Genomic DNA, 24659 nt, shown 5'->3' on the forward strand with positions numbered 1-24659 from the left:
CATATACTCAACATATTATAAAAAACTTATATGTTAAGCTTTCGATCAGTCGTGAAGGAGGAGTAGGAACTGATATGATAAATTATTGGAGGTTTATGGCTGAGAGAAAGACTTGATAGTCTTATGGAATTATTTATTATAAATTATATATATACTTTTTTTCTGTAGACTAGGTCACTAGCGGTTAGTGCTAATTAGTGGTGAGTGTGTGAGATAATATTGTGTTACAGACGGTTTCTTACGAAAATGTGAGAGAGGTTAGTAATGAAATATTGTATTTATTTATATTTATATTAATTAATAGTAAAACATATTAAATTTTATTTTATTTATTCTATTTTCATACGATTTGTATAAATACAATATTTTATTCCAATATATATGTATTATATATAATTTAATTATATGTATAAATTATAATTATTAATATGTCTTTTAATAGTAAAATAATTTTTATAATTATTTTAAAGAGACTTATGGTTTATTAATAAGTTTATTTTTTTTAGTATTTTATATTGTGTACTTTTACATAATATTTTAGTAGCATAATATTAATAGTTTGAATAATTAGTATTTTTGGTAAAACATTTATTTTTTGCTACCAAAAAATTAGCAGCTAAAAGTTTTTGTTTTGCTACTAAAACATAGTAGCTAAAAGTGTTTGTTCTGCTACCAAAATAAAATGGTAGCCAAATAATATATAAACTTGTTAATTTTGTATCATGGCGCCAATAGATTTAGCTACCAAAAAAACTGTAGCTAAAATATTAATTAGGTACTAATAAATTTAATAGTTGAAACATTTGGTCTTCCTTTTTCAGATTTTACAACTAAATTATTTAGCTACTACAAATTAGTAGCAAAATATGATTAATTAGTACTAATAATATTTGGTAGCTAAAAATGCGGTAGCTAAAAATCTTATTTCTTGTAGTGTCAAGTAATGAGATAGATGGGTATTTGTTAGAATTAAACAAGCAATATTGCCTCTGCTAGACAACATTGCATCGGTTGGGTAACATTGCTATGCTATTGTTTCTTTAATTTTTCTCTTTTTTTATTGATGAAATTTATTTAAGAAATAGTAATAAGTTAGTTAAATTACTTTTAGAATAGCGTCCGCAATAGTAGCTTTGCTTCCATACATACATAGCCTTAGAACATTCTCAATGAGTGTTTTACTTTATTTTTTAAAATATCTCCCCAAAACACATATTTTTCAATTTTACCTCTAGGTTTTACATTATACCATACATTGCCATATTTATATATTTCGCTACATCATTTAAATATTATATCTTCAAACATATTTTATTAATTAAAGTAAAATAAAATATTTAAAAAAGAAAAAAGAAATAATAAATATATACTAAATGAGAGAGAGAAAGTTTATAAAGAAAAATAATAATATTAAAATATTATATAAAGGATATGTAAATGTTATGTAAATGTAGATATAGATTAATTGAAGTTTGTGCATAGCTATGAGTTGATGGAAAATGTTTTTATGAATTTTAACTAAATATTATAGAGAAAGTGTATTACAAAATACATCACCAAAACATATTTTTTTATGATTTACCTCAAACTTTTACATTATATCATACATCTACTTCTCTATTTTTTTCTCTACATCATTTAAATATTATTTTTAAAAAAATATTTCATTCATTTTTAAGAAATAAAATAATTAAATATAATAATATCACACTTATATATATAAAAATTTATAAAAAAAATAATAAAATATTTATAGCTTAATAAATAATATTTCACAACATATAAAATAAATACTATTTATATTTATTTAGATAAAAAAGTTTACATCACCTTTAGAAAACTATTTAATTATTTATTATAAGGAAGAAAACATTTTACTGCTCTTAGTATTAATATTATTGGTGACATTTTAATTCGTAGTTGTACGGGTGTAACCATTTTCTCTGTTATCATTTATGTTTTGCTGAGCTGTTTGCTTGGCTAGCTGTATATTGTACGAGCTATTGCTTTCCTTAATGAGAAGAGTGTGTACAATTGACGTAGACGGCTTTTTCTGTCATTAAGTGGCAGCCAATAGACTGAGTTGACTTGCGCATTGACTGGTCTAATTCTCTCGTGGAGACTTTATACAGAGCAAACACTGTCTGCATCGATTTCTTAAACTAAACTGGCAAAAGGTTCTTCTGTTATGCTTTCCCAATCGTCTTCCAAGCCTTTGTACTTCCAAACAGGTGAGGGCTGTATGTTCACTTTTTACTTCTTATTTATAGTTTCTAGTGTTCTTTGCATGCATTTCTCAACAGAAACTTTCAAACTTGTATATAGGTTATTTTCTCCTACATTTTCTAGGGAAAGAAAGAAAAGGGCACTCTTAAAACTTATAAACAAAATTAAGTTAATATCCCAATGCAATTTCTATGTTTGTAATTTATATTACCTAAAAACTCATTTTAGTAGGGGAATTTAATAAAGGGTGAATTTTTTTTATATAGAATTTTATAAGATACTTTATTAGAAATTCATTTTGGAAAATATTTTCTTAAAATTTTATATAAGATTTAATTTTTTTTAATATATCTGTAATTGTTCTAAATTTCATATAAGTATACTATATTCAATTTAAGTTTTAATTTTTCTAGAAAATGGATTCTCAATTTTTTGTTTGAATCTAAATATGAGAAAATAAAATTATTTAAACTTCATTTTCTCTCTCTTAAAATCCAATCCAAGATCTAGAAACAAATAGTTAACGAATCCATCAAAGGAGAGAATAATTCAGTACATTATTAGTATTATTTGCCCCAGGATATAGTTTTTTCGTGTTAAGTTCTAATTTACTAAAATATAATATGTAATTGGCATACTAATAATTTCATGGAAAGTAGAAAAGGAAGGAAAAAAAGAATACATACAAATAAAAAAAAGAAAGTGAATGGATATAAGTTTGTGCTAAAGGAATGACGTGGAAAGAAAATCAGAAACAGAGTACCAAATTTATGCGAAACAAAATATTAGTAGCAATATCTTGTTATTTTGTTCAATTGTTAATTAATTGATTTCAATGCTCAACTTGGCGAAGCTGAAAGGCACACAATCGCAATTTCAATCCTCTATTTCAAGCTTGTCTAAATTGGTTTTCTACTCTCTTACATCTGCCGAATATTTTACAATAAATTTGTTTTCCCGGAAAAAACATGACCTCAAGTATCTTGTTCGCGGTACAGTTAGCAAGCAATTAATGCAGGATATTAAATCCTTAGGATGTTATATAAGTGGTAAGGTCCGTAGTCCGAGTAAAACTCAACTGAAATTAGGCATCAAGGAGATCACCTATATGAATCGATCAAATATCATGGAGGTTGCTTAGCACTTTCCTTAGATCGTCTAAGGCACATCTCGAACATCTAGATGATCAGGTCGTTGGAGCCTATAACCCTCCAGTTCGAGGAGTGTATTCAACTCACTGTAAACGTTTGGAATGCACAGGCTTAAAATCCTAAGGACTCGAAGACGTTACACGAACTAATGTCATATTGTAACTGGTGTACCCTCTGCTTGATAAACATATAATATTAGGCAGTTAATGTATTTATTACATTTATTTGTACGTTTGTAGAGTTCCTCAAACCTGTACATTATTCATGTACATGATCACTGAATTTTGTCCGTTGAACCCCTACAAGTAGAGGGGGAATGGACTGAAAAAGGGATCGAAATCTTGTATGCCAAAGCCCTGCTAAAATTGTCATAATTTTTTTTTCTCAAAGATCACAAAGCAATACTACAAACTCGTGGACTAGGTGAATTTTAATCACTGACCACGTAAATTCTTGAGTGTTCTTATTTTACGATTTAGATAAAGCGTAATTCCTCGTTCTCGAACTTCTTAGTTCACTATTGGCGAAAAATCGTGTCAACGGATTGGTGCTTTCATTGAAGGGTTAATTAGGCTTTCAGATTTTTCTGCAAATTTTTCATTCCAAAATCTATTCAACAACAATGATGGTAACATGAAGGTCTGCACGTGACAATGAGTCTGAGAGGCCTAGAGATCAGGGAGAATTTCATGCTATCAGCCCCGCTAGAAACCGTACCTCAATGCCCAAACGACTTGGAAAGTAGCCACAAGGCCAAAATGATAACCAACATGAAACATGCAATTCATCATTGCAGCACCACCGTAAGAACCCAGATTCTGCTTATTACATAGGACTGGTTGAGCAGGAGAATGCTCAGCTCAGGATTCATCTCGCCTACGCCAATAGGTGCATTGACGCGATTTTGTCCTGACTACCGCCTCCTACAACCGATCCTAATGTCGGAAGGAGGGCTAGTGGATCTCAGAGGAGTAGGTTGTACAGGAGCAGTCAGGCTAATGTGAGTCGTTCAGTTTGGACCTCCACTCCGAGCACTGTACCCTCGAGACAAGTTTCCTAGAATGATCGACCCGCACATGTTCATAGGAATGAACAAACAGCCCATGTCACTAAGAAATAGCCTGATCAGACTGAGAGGGTAACAACTGCATCTAGGTGAACAAGGGTTCCCCTGAATCCTTCTGGCTCATGCCCCTGCAAATAATCAGAGTCAAAGAGATGCACAAATACCACCATCAGTGAGAGACATTGAGGTGGATGAGGGGAGACCTCAGCTAGTGTGCCTAGACGGACATCGGGTGGCCTCACCAATAAGGTACCCACCGTCGCTGATTTTCCATCCAACACCTCTGCGAGCTCGAGGAAACACACCTCCTTGTGGAAATGACTAAAGAAACTCTGCTCACAAAGAGGTCACTTATGTCATTCGATCTTGTGATACTGAGATTCAAGTTCGAGTCAATAACCAAGCTGAGCGACCTCATCAACGAATGGTGGGTTTTGTTGAGGATAGTTACTGGATGGAGAGTCGTCACGAAGGAAGGTCAAATAGTGTACACAACACGTACTCTCGAAGGTAGGAGTCTGACCTGAGAGATCATCTAAACTCTACCCAGAGTTACCATTCTAATAGTCAATCTGACATGCGTGAACACTTAAATCCACAGCGAAGACAAAAAAGTTGAGATAATGAGCTAAGTCATACCCAAACAAGGGAAAACCCTCCTATGAGGCGTGATTATGAGAATTTCCGAGTAAACCGAGTTCAAGATTGGAGGGACAATAACCCAAATAACGTGCAGCCCGAGATGGGAGCTAAGATTCAACTCTCAAACAACCCGGCAATGATGGATCCAACCCTTGAACGACTTGCTATGATGAAGGAACAGATGAGGCTCCTTCTATTTGAAATGAATAAGGATGACTGAGATTCTGATGAAGAGCTCGAGCCTTTTGCTCCTCATATTGTTGCAACTCCATATCTGGCAGGCTTCAAGATGCTGCATATGGTAACTTATGACGGAACTACTGACCCATCAAATCACATCGGGACCTTCAACACATTAATGAGGACCCACAATGTCAATGTCAATCAACGATGTGTTATGTTCCCAGCCACCTTGACTAGGGATGCCAAGATGTGGTTTGAAAAGTTTAGAAGACACATAATCACCTCTTAGCAACAACTATCATCGGAGTTCAAGAAGCAGTTCCGGGCTGCTAAGGAGATCCGGGTGGAGGCCAACTCCTTGGAAAATAGAAAACAACAACGGGGCGAGTCCCATAAGGCTTACATAAACCTTTTCATAAATATAGCAGCTCGAGCTAAAGATGTTGATGACAGTGCCAAACTCATGGCAATGCAATTCAAAATCACCATAGGAGGTGAATTGTGGAAATAGCTCCAAAGGAAAGGAGTTAAGAACATCAACGAATTCTTGGAGGGAGCTCAAGAATGGATAAACCTTGAGGAGGCAGAGTCCACGATGGTGGGAGTTAGTGGTGTGCCCATTTAGCCCACTGAAGTGGCAACCAATGTTGTAGCCCCAGCTCAGCAAGTTGCCCATAACAACCAGGCAGGAAATAATAACAAAAGAAAATGAAATAATGATGGCGACCTAGCAGGGTCCAAAAAGAACAAACCTGGGGATAAGTATGCCTCAATTTTCCCCATGTACACCGACCTGATAGATACATGGGAAAATATCTACATAGGTAACTCTGCTAGGAGAGATCTGACTAAGTTCTGTCATTACCATAACGAAATTGGCCATAACACAGGCAATTGTCGCCAGCTGAATGACGAGATAGAAACTCTCATCTGGGCTAGGTTGTTAGCACAATATGCCCAGAATCGGGTAGCTCCACACAGCAGGTCGCGCAGGATCCATGGCCAGCTTTGGGGAATTAGGAGAACCCACCTATGGCCCTTCCAGCTCCAGAAAATCCCACGTCCCTCTTTCTATTAAAGGGAGGGATACAACTACAATCTCTAGTGGATCTCATTTCACTGGCACGAGTAATGGAGTTCAGAAAAAATATATACAAGAGCTGAAAACACATGATGGTTCAGTGTGCTTGTCTAAGCAGCAGAAGACGCACAAACAATCCATCTGTACACCCTGATTTTCCCACGGGCTGATTAGCAAGCCGAGCTGCAGACTAATCATGATTATCTCATGGATTCCCCTAAGACCGGAGCTTCTGTCGTTAGCTCGAGGAAGCCCCAAGGGCTCGCCTCCATTTTCCAAGACTGGAGGAGGCCCCCTGAAGGCCAAAGGTCGAGTCCAGTGTGCAGCTCGCGATACGAGCTGGGTATGGAGCTATGACTCTTTGAGAAGTCAACACATGCAAGGTAAACGTGCATATATCAGGCATCACGTGTCTGATATCCCCCTGACTTCTCGGACACGCAGTAGGAACGTGCGTGTTCAGACACCCACGATTGGGTTGGGCCGTGCGGCCCATTACTTCCTTACCTATTGATTTGACCACACTTATGTGTCAGGTTTAGGAATTAATCATGAAAGTCATAGAATTGATACGACAAGTAAGAAGGTCACGGGATGACCTCCCTACCAACTTCCAGGTGCCTTCTCCTATAAATATGGAGACCCTGGGAGTTGATAAGGGTTGGAAAAAAAAATAATAACCTCTTGTAAGAAATACTCTGTAACCAAATACTCAGTATAGATCAATAATATTGACTATTGGAGTAGAAGGATTTTAACCTTCGAACCACTTAAAAAACGTGTCTTGAGTCACCTCTTTCATCCTTTAAGATCATATATCTGTTTCGGTTCTATATTGGCACTAATCTCTTTCTCTTATTCTCTTAATTACCTGTTGGCGAAGAACCGCGTCAACAATTTGGTGCTTTCATTGAGAGCTTTTTCGATTAGTGCTGCTGCAAACATCCAACTATGGTGACTACTCGATCCAGGCATGGTAACGAGACAGAACAACATGATGGGCAGGAGGCTCATCATACTACCATCCCGGATGAACAAGTTCCTGAAGTCCAACAGCGGCTAGGAAAACAGCCGGTGGGCCAAGATGATACCGGTAGTTCGGCGCCTCGGCCACCTAATCCGAACCCATGTTATTATACTGCGGTGGAGATGGAGAACGCTCAACTGAGGAGTCAGTTAGCAACATCTAGCCAGCAAATCCAGGATATCCTGGCCCGATTACCCCCTCTCACAACCGGCGTTAACGTCGGAGAGAGGCAAGGCGAAGCTCCTAAGTCTCGCCGGGGTAACCGGTCCAGGCATAGCCATTCGGATAGACTCCCGGTAGCCAACTCCACCCCTTCATCACACCATCGAGAGGCAAACTTCGAGGAAATGCCTAGGACCAGACAACAACAATATAGCCGTTCGGTCAGGACGTCGACTCCTAGCTCCCAACCATCCTCGAGAACGCCCAGGGGAGCTCGAGGAAATTCCCGAAGGAGATCCGGGGAAGGCTCGCGACGTCAGCCCGTCCCCGACGACCATCCTGTGCCTCGTCCAGATCGCCCGACGCAGGACCTGCAGGTTGGCAGGGCCGAGAGGCTCCCACCAAACTTGATCCGTCCAGACGGAACTAGGATCGCCTCCCCATTCAGGCATCCTCCATCTCCGATCAGATATCTGTCTCCTCCTCGGCCCGTCCGGGACATCCCAGCCTATGGGAGTAGTAGGAGAAACCTGCCATCAACTGGACCTTCCCAGCATAGCAGGGCGCCAGGGGAAAGCTCGGGTCGTCACCACCAGAGGCGGACTCCAAGCCTATCCAGCAGGAGCCACTGGACCGGCAGTCGCCGGAGTGATCTCTCTGGGGGAGACCTGCGTCAGCGGTTAAGTTCGGCACAAAGTCACCAAACCACCCAGGGAGGTGACCTTCGAGATCGCCTCAACTCTCATAGAGAGGACCGAGCTAGAGATGGTAGCCAGGCTCGCTCAGGGGGGGCCCAGTCCGAAGTACGTAACGGAAGGAATGTCCCAAATAACCTATCTCAAGATAGGAGGGGCAATAACCCACCTAATATGTACAATGGATCTGGAGTTGTTGAACAGCCCCGGAATAACCAAGGACCTCAGAACGAAACCCTCGATCGCCTGACCCAGATGGAGGAGCTGATGAGGAAGCTCCTGTCTGAGAAAGAAAAAGACGAGTATGATTCGGGAGACGAGATGGAACTCTTCGCCCCCAACATAGCATCAACGGCATACCCATCTGGTTTTCGTATGCCTCACTTGTCAAAGTTCAACGGGGACGGAGACCCGTCGGACCATTTAGGGATGTTCAACACCCTAATGATGGCCCATAACATTGGCCCGGAGCTGAGATGCTTGATCTTCCCCTCCATACTGACTGGACCTGCCAGGCAGTGGTTCAAGCAAAGTAAAAGACAATCAATCAGTTCCTGGAAGACATTCTCAGCCAACTTCAAAAGGGCATTCCGAGCCTCCCAGGCCGCCCGTGTTCAGGCCGACTCCCTGGCTAACATGAGACAGCAGCCCGGTGAGACTTTGAAGGCCTACTTGAGCAGATTCGCGAACGTCACTGCTCGGGCTAGAGACGCAGATGATAGCTCCAAGCTCATGGCCATGAGAACCGGAATCCTTGTCGAAGGAGACCTATGGAAGGATATACAGAGGAAGGGAGTCAGCTCGGTCAACGAATTCCTTAACAGGGCCCAAGAATGGATAAACTTGGAAGAAGCCGAAGCCTCAGCGGCGGGAACCAGCCAGGTTCCCAGTCAGCCCGTTGGGACGGAGGTCGTGGCAGCAACCCCCGACGTCACGCAGAGCAACCAGCCCGGTGGAGGAAAAAGAAAGGGCAATGGTGAAAACGATCAGCACGACCAAAAGAATAATAAGTCCGTAGAAAAGTTTAAGCCCGTTTTCACGACGTATACCGAGCTCACCCAGTCCAGAGAAAGTATCTTCTTGGACAACTCTACTCGGGTCCCTTGGAAGAGGCTGGAGCCATTGGAGCACCACAAGGGAAAGAGAGACACTTCCAAATTTTGCCATTTTCATGACGACATCGGCCACAATATCGACGATTGTAGGCATTTGAAAGATGAGATCGAGACTCTCATCCGAGTCGGTCCCTTGGCTCAATACTCGCAGAACAGGGTCCCAGCGAGTCGACCTGCTCCAGAAACCCTAGCCAGTCAGCCCGGGTCTCGGGTAGATCAGGATGTCCCTCCCCCCGTGGTCGGAGGAGAGATATCCACCATCTCTGGAGGTCCGCACATGGCTGGCACGAGCAGAGGCACCCAGAAGAGATACGTGAATGAACTAAAGGCTCACAACGGAGTGGAGTTCGTCCCAGAACAGCGCCAATCGAAGCAGCAGCGATTGGAGAGGCAACGAATCATTTTTACGGAGGAAGATGCAGGTCGTGTCCAGTTCCCTCACAATGACCCCTTGGTTGTAGCAGTCCAGCTCGCCAACCGGAGAGTGAGGAGGGTATTGATAGACAACGGGAGCTCGGTGAACCTCCTATTCTGATCCACCTTAGAGAAGATGGGTTTGACCGTCGCCGAGCTAAAGGTAACCTCCATGATGTTGTATGGTTTTTCGGGAGAAGGATCAGCGGCGATAGGGACGATCGAGCTGGTGATCACCCTAGGGGAAGAATCTGGGACAGTCTCCAAACTACTCGAGTTCGTGGTCATAGACTGCCCCACTGCTTACAACGCCATTTTGGGCCGACCTACGCTTCTAGCTTTCGAGGCTATCACTTCCATTCGACACCTCTCCATGAAGTTCCCTACTTTAACGGGAACCTGCACTATCCATGGCGACCAGCTCACTGCCAGGGAATGCTACAGCATTTCCATGAAGGGAAAATGTAAACCCGGGCAGCTGGCTATGGCCATTCTGACCGAAGAGGAATCTCGGGAACCCTCAGCGGACCCTGAGATTGAAAAACCTCAAAGCGCCAAAGGGGGAAATGTCGCTTTGAGTGAGGATATTGACCCCCGAGTAGGCGAAGACAGATTCAAGCTCCAGGCTATTGAGGAGCTCGAGGAGGTGAACCTTGATCCACAAAATCCATCACGGATGGTCAAGCTCGGGAAAAACCTCTGCAGCAAGAGGAAGGCGGAGCTAACTACGTTTCTACGGGCTAACTTAGACATATTTACCTGGTCCCACGAGGACATGGTGGGGATTAGCCCGAGTGTCATCATGCACTCGCTTCATCTGGACAAAAGCATTCCCGCCAAGTCTCAGAAGCAAAGACGTTTAGGAACAACCCGGGCTGAAGCCCTAGAAGAAGAAGTAGCCCAGCTAAAAAAATGTGGCTTTATCCGTGAAGCCAAGTTTCCAATTTGGGTCGCCAACCCCGTGCTAGTTCCAAAGCCCAACGGAAAATGGCGAACCTGCATCGACTTCTCCGACCTGAATAAAGCCTGCCCCAAGGATTGTTTCCCATTGCCAAGGATTGACCAGCTGGTGGATGCCATGGCGGGGCACGAGCTCATGTCCTTTATGGACGTGTACTCAGGCTACAATCAGATCGCGATGAATCCGGCGAACCAGGAACACACCACCTTCATGACCCCGACTAATGTCTATTGCTATAAGGTCATGCCGTTCGGACTGAAGAACGCCGGAGCTACCTACCAAAGGCTAGTAAATAGAATGTTCGCGGACCAGATTGGTAAAAACATGGAAGTGTACGTTGATGACATGCTAGTCAAGTCAAAGACTGCCGATAACCATGTTTCCTACCTGGAAGAATGTTTTAAAATACTACAAGAATACGGCATGAGGCTCAATCCCCAGAAATGCACTTTTGGAGTCGCGTCAGGGAAATTCCTGGGGTTCATAGTCAATACCCGAGGAATCGAGGCAAACCCCAGTAAGATCAGGTCTCTGCTCGAGCTTCCTTCACCCAGGTCGCGGAAAGATGTCCAAGGCTTAACAGGAAGAGTGGCAGTGCTCAGCCGATTTTTCTCCAAATCAACCGATAAGTGTTTGCCCTTCTACAACCTGCTCCGAGGAAACAAGAAGTTTGAATGGACAGTAGCATGCGAAAGCGCATTCCTCGACCTGAAGGCCCATCTGGCTGAACCGCCCGTGCTATCCAAGCCCAAGGCAGGAGAGCCTCTTTTTCTCTACCTGGCTGTCACTGAGGATGCAACTAGTGCCGTACTGGTACGAGAAGAGGACCAAGTACAGAAGCCAATATACTACATCAGCAAGAGACTTCTCGGGGGCAGAATCACGATACCCATTGATGGAAAAATTGGCATTCTGCCTAATCACGGCCTCGCGAAAGCTCAGGCCGTACTTCCAATCTCACTCAGTACACGTCATGACCGATCAGCCTTTGAGGAAGGTTTTGCAAAAACCTGAAGCATAGGGACGTTTGTTAAAATGGGCGGTCGAGCTCAGTCAGTTCGAGATTTTCTACACTCCCCAAACTGCAATGAAAATTCAGGCCCTCGCCGATTTTGTGGCAGAATGCACGGGATTCCAGGAGGATCCAACAGAGGGCTCGCCCCAGGTCACCTCGCCCCAATCGTTGTGGAGGATCTTTGTGGATGGTTCTTCCAACGAGAACGGCTCCGGGGCCAGAATCATTCTGATATCCCCTGAGGGACATAGATTCCACTCGGCGCTAAGGTTCGGGTTTAAGGCCTCCAACAACGAGGCAGAGTACGAAGCTTTGTTGGTCGGGCTGAGGATAGCCAGGGAGTTAACAGCGAGCTCCGTCCAGTGCTTCAGTGACTCCCAGCTCGTGGTAAACCAGGTTCTGGGTGAGTATCAGGCGTGGGGACCCCAGGTGGCTGCATATCTGGCAAAGGTAAAAGCCGAGATGTCCGCGTTTGAACGAGGATCGATCGAACAGATACCTCGGGAACAGAATGCTAATGCAGATGCTCTTGCCAAGCTCGCCACCTCGGGAGAGACGGAGACCTTGGGGTTGGTGCCAATATAATTCTTGGAAAAACCAAGTATAAAAGGAGACTGGGCTGAGGTCGAGATGGTCGACGCCAGGCCGACCTGGATGACCCCCATTCTTGAATATCTCATCGAGGGCAAGCTGCCTGAAGGACGTAACGATGCACGGTGAATCTTGTATCAAGCTCTGAGATATACGATAGTCGACGGGGTGTTGTACCGACGTGGGCATTCCCTACCTCTCCTCCGGTGCGTTCTTCCGAGTGAAGCGAAGGCCATCCTGCAGGAAGTTCACGAAGAATTCTGTGGAGACCACACCGGGGGGCAGAGCTTGGCCTTAAAGGTTCTCAGGCAAGGGTATTACTGGCCAACTCTATCCAAAGACTCGATCTCATATGTGAAGAAGTGCGACAAGTTCCAACGATTCACTGCAGTTGCCTAAGCTCCTCCAGTCGAGCTGAAGATGATCTCGTCCCCATGGCCGTTTGCCGTTTGGGGGATAGACTTGGTTGGCGCCCTCCCCACTGGCAAAGGTGGGGTGCGTTACGCCGTGGTAGCCATCGAATACTTTACTAAGTGGGCTGAGGCAGAGCCGTTGGCAACGATAACGTCCAAAAAGGTGCTTGACTTCGTGGTGAAAAACATCATCTGTCGGTTCGGCCTGCCCAAGAAGAACGTCTCCGATAACGGCACTCAGTTCGACAGCGACCTGTTCAATGAGTTCTGTCAAAGACATGGGATTGTAAAAAGTTTCTCCTCCGTGGCCTACCCTCAGGCTAACAGCCAGGTCGAAGCTGTCAACAAGACACTAAAGGCGAGCCTGAAGAAAAGATTAGATGAAGCGAAGGGTGTCTGGCCAGAACAGCTCCCCCAGGTCCTATGGGCATACCGGACCTCGCATCGGACTCCTACGGGTCACACTCCCTTTTCCTTAACCTTTGGGAGTGAGGCAGTCCTCCCCGTGGAGATAAAGGTTCTTTTGCATAGAGTCCAGTCTTACGACCAAGATCGAAACTATGAGCTCCTATGCCATTCCCTTGATCTGGTTGAGGAAAGGCGAGAGGATTCGCAACTCCAGCTCACCCATTATCAGCAGAAAATCACCCGCTACTTCAACACCAAGGTCAAAAAACGCGCCTTTAGCGTGGGCAACTTGGTCCTGAGGAGAATTTTACTCGCCGGAAAAGATCCCAAAGATGGAGTTTTGGGACTGAACTGGGAAGGACCATACCAGGTCATCGAAGTCATCAAGGAAGGAACTTACAAGTTAGCTCGACTTGATGGAGGGGCGGTCTCGCGGATTTGGAACGCCATCCACTTAAAGAAATATTATCAATGATCCACTTGTAAGGCCTGGAAGGCCACTTTTTATGTATCAATGAAAATCAGCTTTTTACGCATATTTGCAAGTGTAATCTTAAAGTAACCACGAAAGACCCTTTCCCAGTTACTTGGGGGGCATATGGTACCTGGATATAACCAGGTCTCCTTAACGACTTAGATGTTGATTCTTATCGATTGACCGTTGTTTTCTTAAAAATGCGAGATATTGATAAGGGTTAACGCTAACTAAGTCCTATCCTGGTTTTAACCGGGTCCAAAACTTAGAAGTTGATTTAAATCTATTGATCGTTGTTCTTCTTAAAGAACTCGAGACATAGATAAAAGTTAACACGAACTAAGTTTTCAAATTAAGTTCCTGGTTTTAACCGGGTCACAAAACTTAGAAGTTGATTTAAATCTATTGATCGTTGTTCTTCTTAAAGAGCTCGAGACATAGATAAAAGTTAACACGAACTAAGTTTTCAAATTAAGTTCCTGGTTTTAACCGGGTCACAAAACTTAGAAGTTGATTTAAATCTATTGATCGTTGTTCTTCTTAAAGAGCTCGAGACATAGATAAAACTTAACATGAACTAAGTTTTCAAATTAAGTTCCTGGTTCTAACCGGGTCATAAAACTTAGAAGTTGATTTAAATCTATTGATCGTTGTTCTTCTTAAAGAGCTCGAGATATGGATAAGAGTTAACACGAACTAAGTTTTCAAATTAAGTTCCTGGTTCTAACCGGGTCATAAAACTTAGAAGTTGATTTAAATCTATTGATCGTTGTTCTTCCTGGAAATATGGGTTAAAGTTAACGCGAACTAGGTTTTTCAATAAATTATAATCGAAATGCTTAAAGGCATAAAAAAGGCGTAAATTAAAAACGTCAAAGAAAATTGTCTCGAGGTGAAAACACCTCAAGCAAAGGATACACAAAAAAATATACTTGAAAATATTCAAAGGCAACAGAGAAAAACGCCCTAAGCTCCACCGGACGGCCCTCGGGAAGTCGCTGTCTCATCCTGCTCCGCCACGCCAGAGGCTTCCCCAGTCTCCGAAGGCGGTGCCTCTTTCTCAAGGCGAGCTTGGAACTTCACCAGCAAGCGCGCCCAAAGGCTCGGTGACATGAAGGAGAAGTCAGCCTCCGGATTGTAAGCCCAGTAGTGATAGAACAGATCCTGCATGGACTGCTTCGAAGTGGCCCGTTCGGCCTCCAGGGCGGCCTGGGCAGCCTGGATCTCAGTCTTTGCAGCCTCGAGGTCTGTCCGCGAGGTGGCAAGGGAGGCCTCGAGCTCTTGGACCTTCGAGAGGGTTTTCTCCAGCTCGTCCTTCGCGGTCGCTAAGGCATCTTCAGCGCCTTAGCCTCCTGAAGGGAGGCCTAGTGCTCGACCCTCATGTCCTTGAGTTGAGTTTTGGCCCTGATGATGCTCCGGTGAAGAGCGATGACGCCCTGCGAGAAATGAAAGATAAATTTCCTTAAGAAAAATAGGGCAAAGTGTAAGGGTAAAAGCTTTAAAAAGAAAACAGGGCAACTTACCGTTAGGGTCATGCCCATTGAAGACTCCATTACCCCAACCGGGCTCATTGTCTCAATGGCCCGAAGTTCCTTCTCGGTGAACTTATAAATATGGTTGACGGCGTAGTTCACCGACTCGTACACCATTCCCCGGAAGGCCTCTGGGATCTTCTCCAGGTCCTGGGGATTAAGTGGGATGCGTATGTCAGAGGCCACCACGGCGGTAGTCCCGAGCTCCGTTCCCGCGTCCTGAGTGGCGGCTGGAGCTCGCGGAGGTGGTGGAGGCATTTGGCCTGCTCCTGCAGCAGGAAAAATTGCTCCCGTGTCCTGGGCTGCCGGGGTTCTCTCCTTCTCCTTTGCCGGAGACTTGGTGGAGGCCCCAGTGGCGCTCTAGGACCCCCGAAGCCTTTTCAGTCTTGGCCCGGCTGAGGGGTTTCCCCCGAAGACTGCGCCTCTCAAGCTATCCTCGGGCTGAGACATCTCTTCTGTCAAAACAAAAACATGGTTAGTACAAGTTAGCAACCATACAGACAAGGACAAAGGGTTAAATATAAAAAATATGCAGATGCTAAGGGAGTCCTACCCCCCGAGCTGGAGGAACCTAGGACGATTACTTCCCAAACTGGCGCAAGTTCTGGGTCCGGTTCTGACTCAGGGCTAGATTCTCCTACATACTGCCTAAGCCCCGGAGCTAAGGTACCCCTCTGGAGTGATGGCCATGTGCGGAGGTTGGTCCCATATTCCTCGAATAGGATCGACCTAAATGCTAGGGTGTTATCTACTACTACGGTACCCCTAGGTCGGCTCTCTTGGGGATCCAGCACGAGCCGGTCGACACAATGGAGCAGGAGTGTGTTCAGGTCTGGATCGCTTCGGTGATGATGGACGAGCTGCCTAGGATTGAACCTAGCCAGCCGGGGGTCTGCAGTGGCCCTATCTAAATTCCTAAACAAGTAAGGGTTACCTTGGCCAGAAGGACCCGCGGCTGCTCCTGATTGGAGCCTCTCCTCGCCCATCCCCTGGGCGACCTCCAAAGTCCTCTTCCTGTTCCTCACGAGCGGAACTTCGTTGCCCTCGTCCTTCTCATCCTCTTCTCCCGCGACCTCCTCCACGATGATAGGTCTGGTGTCACGAGCTGGGGGCAGCCCCCGGGGCCTCTTTAGGTTCAGGGTCTGAATTGGAAAAATCAGCTTGCAGAACACCATCGTCTTGTCCGTCACGAGCACGCGATAATCCTTCTCACTGGGGGGCAAGCCCGCCAGCGTTTCATACTGAGCCCCGAGGGTCACAGATTTCTCTGTCCTCGCGAAAATGGCTGCAAGATTAGTCTGAGTCAAAATGGGATACGGAGGAGCTAAAATAACACCTAAAGTACGAGCTAAGGTCGGGGAAAACTTACGAGGACGATTGAAGTAGTGGTTCTCGCAGTTCCGGAACCCAGTTGACATGAAGAACTGGTCCTTAAAGTCATTGGGGTGGCTGGGCAGCTCGATGACCGCCGCCGTATTGGGAAATCGGGTTAAATAGTAGAACCCGTCGCCTCGGCCCCGCTGGTCCGGGCTAGCTTTGAGGCAGAAGAAATATAAAATGTCTGCAGGAGTGGGGACCTCCCACTCATGCTTCTGGAACAAATACCTCAACCCTGCCAGCAGACGGTAGGAGTTGGGGGGGAGCTGAAATGGGGCCAACCCCACATAGTTAAGGAAATCAGCAAAATACTGATCCATTGGAAGGAAGGCCCCTGCCTTAAAATGTTCACTGCTCCAGGCCGCGAATGACTTGTCGAGCGGCGCACAGCTCCGCTTGCCTTCTGAAGCAGGACGGGCCACTACGAACGCTTTCCCCAGGGCGATGTTGTGGGAAAGGAAGATTTTGTTAATCTTCGTTTGGTCGGTGATCTTTGAGAAGATCCTCTCCGCCTCAAAGAATGCGTTAGGAGCCACCTCGACCTCCTTCTCCACCGCTGGCCCGAAGCGGGGGATCGGGGAGCTAGGCATCGCCGCCTTTCCTCTGTCCTGCTGGGAGACCGAGCTGCTGACGTTCTTCTGTGGAGGATTCTTCTTGGGAGCCATCTGGTCGCCTAACGAACAAAAGAAAACATTTCAGAAAAGGTGACCCAAGCATGAGGAAAAGGCAATTATTATTTGCACGAGCTGAGGTAAGCCCAGCCCGTGGAGAGTAGGAACACGAAGTTCGATGAACACGCGCCTGTGCTCCCAACCGATCCCCGATTACTCGGGATTCGTGTGTCAGGAAGGTCAGGATAGAATTTTCCTTGGGGGGAAAGTTTCATTAGGCAGAAAATTGCAAAACCGCTTGTGAGGCGTGTTCCCTAAGCTACCCGGTTTTGCATCCAAAATTCCCAAAACTCCTACCTAGAAATTTTCCCCAGAAAAAGCACCCTGAAACCCATACTCTAAAGCGATTTCCTACAACAAATATACCCTAACTTAAAAAGGATGTCACCCCCCGTATCCACAAAACCCAGTAAAGCCTTGCATGCGGCTACAGTAATTTTTTTTAACTAAGCTATAGTGACATTCTCAAAACACACAGGGTCAAGAAACTTACAGTATGTGGCTAGGAGATGGACGAAGGTGTTGCGTTGGTAATAATTTCGTAAGTGTAGTAACTTCCAAAGCTTCGAAGAAATCCATGCGCCTAAGCTTCTTGAACGCTGAAAGTGGCAGTAACAGAGTCGAGGGTTTCGTTCTTCTGAAATAAAGAGAGAAGAAGAAGAGGAAATTGAAGCTTGAATTTTTTTGAATGAAAGGGTGGCCCATGCGTAGGGTGGTCACCCCTTTTTATATGCATAAAGGATCACGTATGTATGGCCGTTGGATGAACCTGATGAGGGATCTGAGGCCCTCCACTCGAAATACGAAACGACAGCTGGGCATAGGCTAGGCCATTAAATGCGGTTCTCGTAAGACGTATCGTCACCACCCACGATGTTCCACATATCAGGCGCCTGCATAAAAAGTGGAATACGAAGAGTTCATGGGGAGTCCAAAAGCCCCTACTGTGGTCTTATATACGACGTGGTATACCACGAGCAGGAGCTTGGGGGCAGATGTACGCCCTGATTTTCCCACGGGCTGATTAGCAAGCCGAGCTGCAGACTAATCATGATTATCTCATGGATTCCCCTAAGACCAGAGCTTCTGTCGTTAGCTCGAGGAAGCCCCAAGGGCTCGCCTCCATTGTCCAAGACTGGAGGAGGCCCCCTGAAGGCCAAAGGTCGAGTCCAGTGTGCAGCTCACGATACGAGCTGGGTATGGAGCTATGACTCTTTGAGAAGTCAACACACGCGAGGTAAACGTGCATATATCAGGCATCACATGTCTGATATCCCCCTGACTTCTCGGACACGCAGCAGGAACGTGCGTGTTCAGACTCCCACGATTGGGTTGGGCTGTGCGGCCCATTACTTCCTTACCTATTGATTTGACCACACTTATATGTCAGGTTTAAGAATTAATCATGAATGTCATAGAATTGATACGACAAGTAAGAAGGTCACGGGATGACCTCCCTACCAACTTCCAGGTGCCTTCTCCTATAAATATGGAGACTCTGGAAGTTGATAGGGGTTGGAAAAAAAAATAATAACCTCTTGTAAGAAATACTCTGTAACCAAATACTCAGTATAGGTCAATAATATTGACTAGTGGAGTAGAAGGATTTTAACCTTCGAAGCACTTAAAAAACGTGTCTTGAGTCACCTCTTTCATCCTCTAAGATCATATATCTGTTTCGGTTCTATATTTGGCACTAATCCCTTTCTCTTCTTCTCTTAATTACCTGTTGGCGAAGAACCGCGTCAACACCATCATTTTTACAGAAAGAGGACACAAGTCATGTCCAATTCCCACATAATGATCTGTCGGTTATAACGTTTAGCTCATAAACAGAAGAGTCCGGAGAATTATGATTAACAATGGGAGCTCAATGAACGTGCTATTCAGATCCACATTGGAGAAGATAGGACTCCCATCACGGATCTAAAGGCCTCCTCCACAACTTTGTATGGGTTCTCAAGAAAAGGATTGGCAGCTATTGGGATGATCGAGCTCGTGGTAACCATCGGTGACAAAACGCGAACTACTACAGAGATGCTTGAGTTCATTGTTATTGGTTGCCCAATTGCCTATAATGCCATTCTAGGGCGACCTGATTTAATAGTGTTCAAAGCCATAACTTTTGTTTGCCTCCCTTCACCTATAGGGGTATGTAAGGTAAGACGGGATCAAATTGCTGTCAAAGAATGCTATAACATTTCTATGAAGGGAAGATCACAACCCGAGCTGCAAGCCATGGTGATAATCGAGGAAATTGAAGAACCTCAAGCAATGGTGCTGTCGAGGAAGCAGAAGAACCTAAGGTGATGGAGCTCGAGGTCACATATCAAGAGGAAATTGACCCACAGATAGGCGAAGATAGGTTAGAGCTCCAAGCTTTAGAGGTGCTAGAAGAGGTTATTCTCGACCAGGAAGCAACTTCCAGAGTTGTAAGAAATGGGGAAAACCTAAGTGTTGAACATAAGAATAACCTGATCGAGTTTTTGAGGAATAACCTCTATGTCTTCGCTTGGTCATATGCTAATATGGTGGGTATTAGTTCTAACGTGATCATGCATACGTTAAATTTGGACAAGAATATACCAGCCATGCAAAAAAAAAAAAAAGGCTTCTAGGAAAAGAAAGAGGGGAAGCCTTAGAAGAAAAAGTAGCATGCCTTTTAAAATGTGGGTTTATCAGGGAGGAAAAATATCCGACCTGGATATCCAACCCCGTGCTCGTTCCAAAACCTAACAGGAAGTGGAGAACTTGCATTGACTTCTCCAATCTCAACAAGGCCTACCTAAAGGATTGCTTTCCTTTGCCTAGAATCGACAAGCTCATAGATGCCACAACTGGTCACCATCTCATGTCTTTCATGGACGTGTATTCTAGATATAACCAGATCGTGATGAAACCTATGGACCAGAAGCATACCCTTCTCATGATCGAGCACAATGTACACTGTTATAATGTCATGCTGTTCGGGCTGAAGAATGCTGGGGCTACTTATCAAAGACTGGTGAACAAAATGTCCGTTAATTAGATTAGGAGAAATATGGAAGTGTACGTTGATGACATGTTGATCAAGTCAAAAACTGCCAATAACCATGTATCCAATCTGGAAAAATGTTTTGATGTGCTGAGGAAGTACAACATGAAGTTGAATCCCAAAAAGTGTACCTTTGGGGTCTCGTCGAGGAAATTCCCATGCTTCATTGTTAATTCAAGGGGGACAGAAGCCAATTCGGAGAAAATCAAATCATTGTTAGAGATGCCATCTCCTAGGTCGCAGGAAGAAGTCCAGAGTCTAACTGGAAGAATCACTGCCTTAAACTGTTTTGTCTCAAAGTCCACTAACAAATGTCTCCCTTTCTACAACTTATTAAGAGGGGACAAAAGATTTGAGTGGACTGATGAGTGCGAGTACGCATTTCACGATCTGAAGAAACACTTAACTGAATCCTCCATTCTATCAAGTCTGTTAGTGGAGAGGCTTTATACCTTTATTTGGCAGTGACAAAAAATGCGATCAATGTGGTTTTAGTTCGTGAGGAAGATCGAACCCAGAAGCCAGTTTATTATATCAGCAAGAGGCTTTTGGGAGATGAATCCCAATATCCTTTAATTGAGAAACTCGCGTTCTTCTTGGTCCTAGCTTCGAGGAAGATATGGCCTTATTTCCAGTCTCACGCAATTCACATTAAGGCAGGTTTTGCAAAAGTCTGAAGTATCGAGACATTTGCTAAAGTGGGCCATCAAACTCAGCCAGTTCAAATTTTTGTATAAACCACAAACAACTACCAAGGGGCAAGCCCTAGCTGACTTTGTGGTCAAATTATCCTACCTGCCAACATGTTGGCATCAGTTATTATTGCTTCCCAATCCTTTTCTTCGGCGGGAGCAGAGGTAAGTGTTCGGTATTGGTACCTATAGACAACACAAGCCTCAGACCTCTTGTAGATAGCTGCATAAACAAGTAACACGATCAAAATAAGCTAACATTGTAAAGTAGACAATTATCTAAAAAAAATTAGTGTAAAAACTCAAGGCGAAGACACTTACGAGGCCAGTTAAAGTATCAGTAATCACAGGTCGCGAACCCATTCAACATGAAGAACAAGTCCTTGAAGTCTCTTGGGTGGTTGGGGAGATTGATAATACTGGTGATCTTAGAAAAATGGGTGAGGTAATAAAATCCATAACCTTTGGTCCTAGTGTCTAGATTGGTCTTGAGGCAGAAAAAGTAGAGGATATCCTCTGGAGTGGGGTCCTCCCATTCATTTTTAAGAAATAAATACTTAAGCCTTGTGAGGAGGCAATAAGTGTTGGGGGGAGCTGGAATGGAGCTAACTTCACATAGTTTAAGAAGTCTGAGAAGTGCGAGCTCTGTGGAAGGAAGGCGCCCGCCTTCAGGTGTTCATCGCTCCAAGCTCCAAAATTGCCTTCCAGGGGAGCACAGCTCTGCTCGCCCTTAAACGCTGGGCAGACATAGAACTTTGAGTCCATTTTGATACCATGGCCCCTTATTATGCTATTTACCTAGGGCATGGAGGTTATTCTAGAGACTATCCATTCGACCTCATAAATTTTTTTGGCATTAACCTCGATCTCCCTTTCCACCACTGGCCAGATGGGGGAATCGGGGTCTCTGCAACCTACTGGCCATGGGAAGAGGAGCTCGTTATGTTATTTTGTTTTGGCCCTGGGCATAGAGCAGTGCTAACTGTTAGTGGAGAGAATCAAGAGAATTGGCAGTACTTAGTAACCAGAGGAGGGTCTCTTGAAAAATCGACCTAACATTTGAAGGAAATAGGTCCTACGATCTAGAAATCCTAGGAACTAGTACAGGTTTAAAATTTGGGTACATGGGATCCACACGTGCCCCTAATTCATGCACCCTAATCTCGAAAAGTACCATCACCTCGAAAATCGCGTGTCAGAAGCTCGGTTTTAGAAAATGGTTTTAATGCAAAACTGCCCAAGAAACGTGGCCTTTAAGCTAACCAGATTTGAGGTTAAAACCCCATAATTTTAGCCTAAATTATTCTTCATTTAAATCTTAAAAGCCCTTGAAATTCCCAGAAATTTACCTACTTTTTTATTCTCTCAAAATACATAGCTAAATAAACGTATACTTTCCTATAACCCATTTTTCTTTGGAAAACAAAAACATGCAAACCTAGCCTAAACCTTTGCTAGAACCAGTTTTGAGAAGAAACATATAGCAAATATTTGAAGAAATTTGCAGCAAAGAGAGAAAAGTTACTTACAGTTCTGATCGAAGGTAAGAAGCTTGAAGGATTGAGGGAATGGAACAATGAATCAGAGAGAAATCGCCAAAGGTTTCTTGGGTGTTTCGGAGAAATGAGAGAGAAAATGAAGCTTTTAAAACAAGGGATGCAAAGGTGGTGAAATTCAGCTGAGTGGCCTTTTATATATATATATAGGGTAATCCTGGGAAAGATTTGGGATCGTTCGGTTGAAGAAATTTTAGATTGGAGGGTTAAAATCAAATAGAAAAAACAACAATAAAAAGGTGACAAGACAACTGTCACCATACTCGAAATTCAAACAGACGCCTATAGAAATTAGACATGTGTCCCATACTTGAGAGGGTAGGTGGGCACGTTCCCCATGACGGAAGTAGAAAGGTCTCTACTATGTGTGTTAGATATAGGAGTGACATCATACACGAGCAGAGGCTTGGGGGTGAAATATTGTACCTGGAAAAAACACAAGCTCAAGTATCTTGTTCGTTGTATAGCTTGCAAGGAATTAATGCAGGATATTCAATCCTTAGGATGCTGTATAATTTGTAAGGTTCGTAGCCCGAGTAAACCCCAGCTGAAATTAGGCGTCAAGGAGATCGCCTATACGAATCAATCAAATATCATGGAGGTCGCTTAGCGCTTTCCTTAGATCACCTAAGTCACACCTCGAGTCATGTTGTTGGAGCCTACAACCCTCCAGCTCGAGGAGTGTATTCAACTTGCTGTAAACCTTTGGAATGCACATGCTTGAATTCCTAAGGACTCAGAGACGTTACACGAACCAACGACATATTGTAACTGTTGTACCCCTTGCTTGATAAACATGTAATATTAGGCAGTTAATGTCTTTATTGCATTTATTTATATGTTTGGAGAGTTACTCAAACCTGTACATTACTCATGTAAACGTCACTGAATTATGTCCGTTGAACCCCTACAAATAGAGGGGGAATGGACTGAAAAGGGGATTGAAATCTTGTATGCCGAAACTCTGCTAAAATTTTCATAAATTTTTTTCTCTGAGATCACAAAGCAATACTACAGACTCGTGGACTAGGTAAATTTTAATAGCTGAACCACGTAAATGTTGGTAATTGGTTTACCATGTGCGCAGCGGAAAGAACGAGGTAGTGGGCCCAGAGATTTAAAAAAAACTATTTAAACAATCTTTAAATAACAAATCCATTAATATGCAAAACATTAATTAAAGAGAAAGAAAAAGATAAGGATTTACTAGATGTAGAACAATCAAGAATCCTTACTATCTTTTAGTAACTCCAATGAACATTCAATCCAAATCAGTCTTATGAGTACTCAGACCAAGATCTTTCAAGATGTATCTCAACACCTGAAGGCGTGTGTGGGCACATAGATAATGGTGGGAAAATTTCTGATTCACAACATGTACTTAACTCATGAGATCTTGGAATATTAGGTGTGGGACAATTTTCGGGGATGGAATAAAATAATACGATATATTTTTCTCTCTGTGAAAAGCTTTTGAATTCTCTAGAATCTCTTGTGTGTGTTGAAACTAATTTTCTATGAGATAGATTTATAAAAGAATTAAATAAATTCAAATTATAAACTAATTATTAAATAAATAATTAAAAGAAATATCAAGGACCTAGTCTTGGACCTAGGGATATGTGTCTTAACTACTTTTATTTAATTATTATTTATTCAAAAATGTATAAACCTGATAACTAAATTTATCAAAATAATTAATGAATAAATTTTAAATTAATTCAAACCAATTTTGAATCATCTGAATTATCTCTTAACATTATTTAAATTATTTCTAAATTAATTATTTAAATGCCATTTTTGAAAATGGCCATTTTATTTAAAAAATAATAATTTTTGAAAATTATGTTAATTAAAAAAATGAACATATTAATTAATTAATTTGCCTCAATTACATATTTGACATTGGAGAACAAATTTATTCCAAATATGTCATTTTCTTGATTTTTCCCAATTTCAACTCTCACCCTAAATAGTTTTCATAGAGCCATCTCGGGGACCTATGGATTCATAATTTCAAGCTATAATAAATTTAGATTATTGAATAAAACTCTTTAATATAATATCCTTAATTTATTAATCTCAATATTATTCAATTAAAAATATGAGAATGCACTCTTGTGATTATAGATATTTATTTATTGATTACTTTAATATATAAAAAGTGTCCAT

At 43.2% G+C, this 24659-nt stretch overlaps 1 protein-coding gene across 2 annotated transcripts in view; it reads left to right on the forward strand.

Moving 5' to 3' along the window:
* The first annotated feature begins 2087 nt into the window (after window positions 1-2087).
* LOC133800979 (UPF0481 protein At3g47200-like) overlaps window positions 2088-24659 on the forward strand; it is a 37865-nt gene continuing 15293 nt past the window's right edge. Inside the window, exons 1-2 of one of the 2 annotated variants that reach the window (XR_009876680.1) lie at window positions 2088-2231; window positions 3225-3759. The gene's annotated coding sequence lies outside the window, so the exon portion shown is untranslated. Of the gene's footprint in view, window positions 2232-3224; window positions 3760-24659 lie in introns of those variants that run through there. The other variant, XM_062239101.1, reaches the window with a different exon arrangement.

The sequence above is a fragment of the Humulus lupulus genome, chromosome 9, assembly GCF_963169125.1.
Source record: "Humulus lupulus chromosome 9, drHumLupu1.1, whole genome shotgun sequence".
Lineage (NCBI taxonomy): Eukaryota > Viridiplantae > Streptophyta > Magnoliopsida > Rosales > Cannabaceae > Humulus > Humulus lupulus.